The 8,301-nt window shown below is 54.8% G+C and overlaps 1 long non-coding RNA gene across 1 annotated transcript; it reads left to right on the forward strand.

The window, feature by feature from the left end:
- Nucleotides 1–1,551: 1,551 nt before the first annotated feature.
- LOC113927629 lies at nucleotides 1,552–7,186 on the forward strand. The gene is made up of 3 exons (XR_003521687.2): nucleotides 1,552–1,692; nucleotides 6,088–6,249; nucleotides 6,414–7,186. It is a non-coding gene; the product is annotated as an uncharacterized LOC113927629 (long non-coding RNA).
- Nucleotides 7,187–8,301: the final 1,115 nt, after the last annotated feature.

Raw genomic sequence — 8,301 nt, forward strand, 5'->3', positions numbered from 1 at the left:
ACACTGACAAACGGTGCTGCAGGGAGTGTGCCTTCCATTTACATGAGGGTCGGTGGCAGTCCACGCTCCCCACACACCTCCAATTATTCTGTGTTCAGACCCTGATTTCCACGGGAACAGAGGGGCTCCCTTGGGGAAGCTGCCTGCCATTCCATAGTTAGTATTCAGACACACGACCCAGGAGAATGATGAGAACAGAATTCAAAACGGGGTGAAGGAACCTGGAAGCAGGAGGGACGCTTCCCGCTTGGTCAGATGACGGCAACGGTGCCAAGAAGTCTGGAGCATTCTGTGACCGCCCCACACCTGCCCCTGGGAGACATGCACTCCAGAGCATGCACGTGTGTGCACACACACGCAGACCCAAGTGTGCATGCAAACATGCGTGTATACACACGCACCTGTGTACACTCACAACCTGCACAAACGCATGCACACATCCACAAGCATACACAGGCACGCACACATGACTGCAAGAGCCATTTCTGTAAAACCTGCAAACCTCCTATGGGGTGCCCCTACCTGAGAAGCCTCCTGTTTTGGAAGATGGTCAAGGGGTCAGTCCTGTGAAGCGTGAGAGCATCACTACCAGTTAGGAAGTCTCCACACCTCCTGGGACCCGGGGCTGGGGCAGCGAGCCTGAGCAGTAGCTGAGTCCAAAGACAAGTGCTCTTCCAGAGACTCAGAGGCGAGGGTGGTGGCCCTGTGCTGGGCGCCAGGGGACAGTAGGAATCACCAGGCTGTGGCCTCATTCCTGCACAGGCTGCACTGGGAGCTGTGAGGGCACACAGGTTTACTCCAGCATTTCTGCTCCTCAACTGCAATGTCTGCCGAGGAATTAAAGTGACCTTCGAGGAGTACCCAGAAGGAAAGGGGAGCTGCGGCCACATGAAGTAGGAGAAGCTGGAGGGCTCTGCGAAGCCGTGCAAGAGAGATAAGAGAGCCACCCCACCCACCTGTGCCGGGAAGGGAGAGCCCGCCAGGCGTGCCCAGCAGAGGCCATGGGGAGCCGCGGCAGAGCCCCGGGGGCACCAAGAACTGCCTCCTTGGCCATGGGGGTGCTGAGCATTTGGACAAAGACCCCAAACTCTTTCTGCAACTGCTGTCTGCAGACCAGCTCCTTGGGGACCCAGGAACACAAGCAGAAGAAGATGCCCGAAACCAGATGGGCGACCAAGGGAAAACAGTGAGTCTGCCAGCAAGGGAAAATACAAGGTGTCCAGAGCAGGTGGAAACCAATCATATTAAGGACCCATTATTATTTAAGATGTGTAAAGCTTGTCTTTATTCCATTTGATAACTGTGGTGGGTTGAATGATAGCCCCCGCCCCAAGTCTGTCTGAGTCCTAATTCCCCGAACCTATGACTATGTGAACATACATGGCAGAGGGCATTAAGTGAAGGGTCTTGTGATCGGGAGGTGATGCTCGGTTCTCCAGCGGACCCAGTGTCATCACAAGGGTCCCCATAGAAACCAGGCAGGAGTGTCCAGTCAGAGAGGGCGGAGCGCCGGTGGAAGCAGAGGCGGGGCTGCACTTGGAGGGTGGAGGAGGGGCCACAAGCCAGAGAACACAGGTGCCTCCGGACGCTGCAAAGGCAAGGACGCAGATTCCCCCCTAGAGCTTCCAGAAGGATCCAGCCCTGCCGACGCCTGAGATGGACTTTGGACTTCTGAGCTCCGGAGCTGTTAGAGTAAGTCTGTGCTGTATTAACCCACTAAGTGTGTGATTATGTATTACATCAGACACCTTACTGATTTATTTCACCGAATAGTAAGAAAAAGAAAGATTTTAAAAAGCTGTAAGGACTTTCATGGGCCACATTTAATCTTAGACACCAACCCGACTTCCTCCATAAGGTTTCATATTTTTCCAACTACAAATGCTCCTGTCATGAAGGTTTACAGAAACATGACTCACAGACTCAGGAAAGAGTCCGTTCGTTGAGCATTTTTCAGTCTCAGTGTTTCATCCGAGAGACAAACCTCTATTTTCACAAAGTCCCAGTTCTTCACCACAGAAAGGTGGTCCAACAAAGTTCAGCGGTATCGTGTGCCTAACTCCCAGAGGGGCACAGCGGAGCGGTGTGGCTTGACTTACTCGCACCCCGCATGCGGCAAACTCGGGTTCCAAAACCACTGGGGAGTCAGACTTTCACACACTTCCCCTGTCTTGGTCCATAGCATCTTGTCTTTTGCAAATGGGGAGGGGATTTGGGTCTGCGGCACACTGTTCTCTCCGACATTTCCTCCTCGGCATGGCACCCCGGGGCCAGGGAGGCAGCTGGAGTATGCACGAGTCCTCGGGACCTGTGCACACCCCTGCTTCCCTCTCCTAAGCCAGCCTAGACGCGGTCTCCCTGGGCACACATCCTGGAGGACAGGCCCAGGGCCAGGCTCTCAGCTACTGGGCCACGTTGTGTGTGGTACGTTTGCAAGGATTACAAGGCTAGCCGTGACCGAAATGCCAATGTGTGCTCATTTGAGGTGGGACCCAGGAAAGGGCCAGGCTCGAGGGGGAAGCTGGTGAGTTCAGAGATGGGCATGTTAAGTTCAAGATGTCTGGTGTTATCTGAGCAGCAATGTCCAGCGCTCTTGGAGCCATCCAGACCTCAAGAGAGAGACCTGGGGCAGGAATTCGCATTTGGGAACCCCTGGCGTATATTTTCTAGTTAAAACTACAGGAATGGACGGGACAACCCAGGAAGGGTGTGCATCTCTGAGGGAAGGTGGCCAAGGACAGCATCTGGGTCGACAGCAGCATTAGGACCCGTGAGAAGAGCATTTAGCCACAGAGAGGAGTGCCACGGAAGCCAAGAAAGGGGGGCTTCCAAAGAGAGAAAGCCACCAAACAGCACTGGCCCCATTGGATTGGGCCATGAGGTCTGCCTGTGGCACAGCAGGACTTGCAGAAACAGGCTGCTCAACACACAGGAGCCTCCACACCTGTGCCGCCCGCCTCCGCGGAGGTGATCGTGACCTCGACTCTACTCCGGTTAAAACACGTGCAAATGAGCGAATGGCTATGTCTTCACAGTTCCGAGCTGCAGCAGAAAGCACGAGCCCGCCTCTGTCTACAGCGGAGGAAACGCCACAGGCCACGGGAGGGAAATAAATCTGGCTCCAGTGGGAACGGCGTGGAGGGCCACGGGTGGAGTGCCTCACGTTAGAACCCACCTCCTAGTGTGCGAGCCGCGACGGCCGTCGTGGGCCACATTCAGAAACCACCTCCCACGGATTCTCCCCCCAACATCCCGACCTGGTGCAAGAGGGCACCCCCTGAGGGCTCCTGCCAAGAAGAGTCCGGATTTCACCACGTTTGTATAGATCCAGCTACCAGTTTATAGGAAGCGGAGAAGAGAGGAAAACACGTGAGAATCCAATCAGCAAAGTCCAAAGTGGAGAGACTTCTTCAAGAAAAATAACCGAGTTTCTTTTTTTTTTTTTTAAAGATTTTTATTTATTTATTTGACAGAGAGAGAGACACAGCGAGAGCAGGAACACAAGCAGGGGGAGTGGGAGAGGGAGAAGCAGGCTCCCCGTGGAGCAGGGAGCCCGATGCGGGGCTCGATCCCCAGGACCCCGGGACCATGACCTGAGCCGAAGGCAGACGCTTGATGACTGAGCCACCCAGGCGCCCCAATAACCGAGTTTCTTCACTAGAAACATTGTTGACGGGGTGGGAAGCTGCCACAGACTGAGGGCCCCGTGGCCCACATGCTCGGTGTGGGTGTGTTCAGGGTCCGACTCAGATGCAGTTATGAGTAAGTGTTTCAGATGAGGAGTGATATTGTGGGTGCCGTAAAGAGAACTTGTTTGTTAGAGATATGAAATAAGTGGATGAGATTATATGTTGGGATTGGTTTTAAAATATGCCCCTCAGAAACTTTGCTGGGGACACAGCGGAAGCATTGTTAATTCCAGAAGCTGGTGGCAAGGTTCACTACACTTATGTCTTTACTTCGGGGTGTGTTTGAAAAGCTTTAAGATAGCGGGTTCGGAACGAAATGGGCTCACCCTTGCCACTGCACCTGACCTCTGTGTGACCTCAGCGTCCACGTGTTCTGAGCTCCTTCTCCACGTAGATGACCGTCTGGTTTCCCCAGAGCCCCCAGGGGCCCACACAGCACCCCGGGCCGCGGGACCCAGGAAAGAAGGAAGGAAGGAAGGGAAGTAGGAGGGAGGGAGGGAGGGAGGAAATCCACTGCACAGACAGTTGCCCCTTGGCGCGGCCCTTCTCCCACACCCAACAGGCAGCCGGATGTGACGAAGGCCGGGGCCGCGGTTGGGACTGTGCCAGAGCCCGTGAGCCCAAGGGCCCTGCTCATGGTGCCCACTTACAGAAGGCTGAGCGCCGTTTTGCAGGAGGTGTGCCAGGGAAAGAGAGTCGGAGGGAACAAAGCTAAGGGCAGGAAGGTCAGGACGGAAACCGCGGCTCCATGCCAAATATGGTTTAATGAGTTCAGCTCTGCCGTTTTATGCCCGAGATCAATAGGCAGAGTCTGAATGGCTATTGATGAGCAAAGGTAACAGCTGTCGAATGTGGTGCCCAAGCGAGCTGTGGGTCCAGGAGATTCGTCCACTTGATGAAGTGACCACAGGCCTCATCAGGGGTGAGGGACAGGCTCCCCGCCAGGGCACGTGGGGCAGAGCAGGAGCCCACGGTGCCGTCCCGAGTGCGGGTCCAAACACCAGCACACCCAAGTGCCGACACCGAGCAGCCGAGCTCAGCTCTCACGGCACCGGGACGCCGGGGAGGGGCCGCCGAAGCAAGAAGCGAAGCCGTCCGCTCTGCAAAGACTGGGGCTCTGCGAGCCTCAGGTCATCAAAGGAGCAGCTCTCCAGGAAACCTGAGGACTGTCCGTGACCTGCGAGATGTGTATCTCCTCGGTTCATTCTTCAAGAAAACACTCACTTTTTTATTATTTTTATTTTTATTTTGAAGTTGGCGTGTGCACTCCGTGGATTCTGGGTTTGACACCACTGAGATGGTCCCTGCGTTCCTGCACTCCTCCTGGAGGGGGGCCTCTCTGGAGAACACCTGCCCTGGGGGCCATGACCTCAGGCACCCCCCCAACAATGAGGAGGGGGTGCAGGCAGACGCAGACGCAGGACAGACCACCCTCGCCTCTCCTGACAAACACCCAGGGAGACGGGGTCACCACATGCCCCCAGCACAGAGGATCCCACCGGAGCTGTGGCTTCTCCCGCCTCGGACTCCACCACCCCGCCACAGGGCACTGCATCCACGTGTGGCAGGTCGGTGGCCGCCACACTCGCGGGCTGGGAGCTGACCCGCCTGCTGGGCCCACCCCAGTGTCCTGGGGTTCCAAGAAAATGATCTGACGCTCCTGCAGTGGGTATAGGGACGAGCCGTTCCAGATGAAATGGGAGAGGGGAAATTGGATGGCAGAGATTTTCCAGAGAGACGAGGTAATAGACCACATGCCACCGGCAGGTGACAGAGCATGTCCCAAATGCCCTTGGGACTGGTCCTAACATATGTCAGCACACAGCGGTCAGGTCGTGTCAGACTCAACACTGAAAACTCAGGGGCCAGCACGAGAAAGCCAGTAGGGGACACCGGAAATTCGGAAGCTGTCTCCACCAGTCGGTTCGGCCACACCCTCCCTCAAGCCCACAGAGCGCCTCGGAAGGAAACCGGGCAGAGCCAACCCTGGGAGGGGCGGGAACTGGCCGAGTGTGGGTCTTTCCAGAGCTAGGACCTGGCAAGGCGTCCTCCGTCCCCTTTCCTGCTGCCTCGTGGCTGTGCTCCCGGCACCCGTCCCGTCTCTTGTGCTGGAAATGGATTTCCAATTTGCCTTTCTCTCTGTCCTCACTAAGTCTGGGTCTCCTGCTGGTCCTGACAATGACAGGCTGCCACAGCGTTTCAGAACAGGACTGAGGTTTCCAGAGCGTAGCTGAGGGGCCTCGTTCTGAGACGCGTGCGGAGCACGTCTCCGCCCCGATGCTGCAGCACCTCTTCTCTCCCCTTCCTGGGAGGGAAACACGGGAGCCCCCCAGCCGCTTCCCCTGTCTGACCTGCTCTCCTCCGTGGCCGGCTCGCCCCCTGCCCTCTCCTCCCTCAGGTTCTCTGGTGGGATTTCTGTCTCTGCGTTCCCTCCAGTGGAGTCGGCCACACTTCCTTCTGTGGGCTCCTGAGTATTTGCGGCCCCTAAAGGCTCAAGGTGCAGACTGGTTCTCCTCGTTGACTACCTGGAACCCCAGCACGTGCCTTCTCTGAGTTACAGGTAACATTGGGAAGGTTAGGATAGAGTTGGAGAACCTCCTGCTTCTCCCCAAATGGGGTGTCTGCCCAACGCCAGCTACACACCCCCATCCTGAAGCCAGTAGCCGACCCCCCGAGTGCCAATGTGGGGTAGCAGGTCCTTCCTACGGTCCTTCCTACTTCCAGGTCACAAGTCTTCTACAACGGGAGTCAGCAGCCCAAGTTCCAGAGCCTACAGACATAGTGACAGAAGAGAGAAAAACAAGTTCTGCACCAACACCAGAGACAGATTCACTACGCTCCTCAGTGCACATGTCTGGGCTGGGTGTGCACAGAGGTGTGCACTCACTGGACGCCTGACATTCAGGCACCACCTCTAAGAGGTAGAGTGCTCTAGAGCCAGAGAAGGAGAAAACGTGCTGCAAACCTATCTGGTTTTCTGTGAGTTCCAAGCCAGCTCATTAGGAAGGACTCAAGGCACAGCTGAGCAAACCACAAGCTGCCCTGAGCCCCAGCGTGAGCCCCGTCCTGTCTCCTCCGTGTGCTCCAATACCTTGCTCAAATCTGACTCAACACATATCACTGCCCTCCTGCTTTATTTCTGTCTGAATTTGTCCATGGTTTTTCATTCAAATTCTATTTGTTGAGCCCATCTCATGTGTTATGCATGCACTGAATGACAGGGCACTCCCTCAGCTGAGCAGGAGGTGGTGTGGAGAGCCAGCTGCTGAACAAAGACACATTTACCTGCGTTGACTGGTCAGAGCAATGATCCCACCCAAAGTTCTGTTCTGTCCTGGATGGTGGAACCAGGGAAGACGTGTGGGACAGCAGAGTATGTTTCTCTTTACACAATCTTTATGGAACTTTCTGAACATCCCTAATGTCATCATAAACACCTGTCATCTTCTGTGACCACAAGTTCTTAAACCTATGTTATCACCAGATTACACACTGCTTGTATACCATACTGTTTGGGCCCACTTCCTAATGTTAATATTACTTTATTGTGGTTACATGGCTTACTAGTTGTTCGTTCGTTCCAAACAGGTTCTTCACGGGTATCTATGACATACAGATATTGTGCTTAGCCATCCTCGAGCACACACCCGAGACCGACCTGTGGGTCCTGGAGTCTTGCTATTCAGAGAGTGTCCATCACAGGGCATCACTTGGGAACTCCGGGGCCTCACTCCAGACACACGGAAGCCATCTTCATTTTAACCAGATTCCCAGGTGACTCGTTGCCCACCAAAGTTTGAGGAATGCTGCCCTAGGGAAGAGATGATCTGTCATCCGTGCCTTCTGTAAAACTAGCAAGGACGAGTCAGTGACCTTTACTAGAATCTCATGAGGAGATTGTGACTATGGAGACTGACTGTCCCCATTAAGGGATGAGAAAAACCGGGGCTTTCTGGGTAGAGTGGTTTGCTCCAGTCCACCCAGCTAGTAAGTAGCACAATGCGGGGTCAAGCCCAGGCTTGTCCGAACCCAACTCATGTCATGAGTTGCCATCTGGTGATCACGTCATGGCTGGTGTTGCCATAGTTTATAGGACTCTTTATCAGCCTGGCTAGGTAGCCCCCTTTCTTAATTCCTGCCCCTGTCTGGCTTGTTGGAGCCACTAGAAAGCTATCTCTAAGGCACTGTCTTCACTTTCAGTCCTGACCATCTGACCTCTGTCCCCTCATTTCCTCCCAGATCTCTCTGGCTCCCAACAACTATGGGGCCACAGTGATGGGTACGATTTCATGTCCTCAGCAAAGCCACCCTCCAAAAGGTGAGGCTCAGGAGGGCCAAAGAACCAGAGAAAGGGAGGAGAGGTTTCAAATAGGCCTTCAACTTCTGCAGAAAATCAGACACTTTCCTGCACCCTTTAAATGACCTTGCCGGGGCCAATCTGAGAGCTCTCATTCCCCTCTGAGCTGATCGAACACGGGGTAAACATTTTCAGCTCTCCACCTACTACGGGGAAGAAAGGAATGGTCAGCAGAGTGAAAGTGGGACCTAAATAGACAGAACTGGTATTCAGGAAGGGGGTGGCCGAAAGAGAGACACGGTTCGCCCCTTGAGT

Source organism: Zalophus californianus, chromosome 7, assembly GCF_009762305.2.
Source record: "Zalophus californianus isolate mZalCal1 chromosome 7, mZalCal1.pri.v2, whole genome shotgun sequence".
Classification (NCBI taxonomy): Eukaryota; Metazoa; Chordata; class Mammalia; order Carnivora; family Otariidae; genus Zalophus; species Zalophus californianus.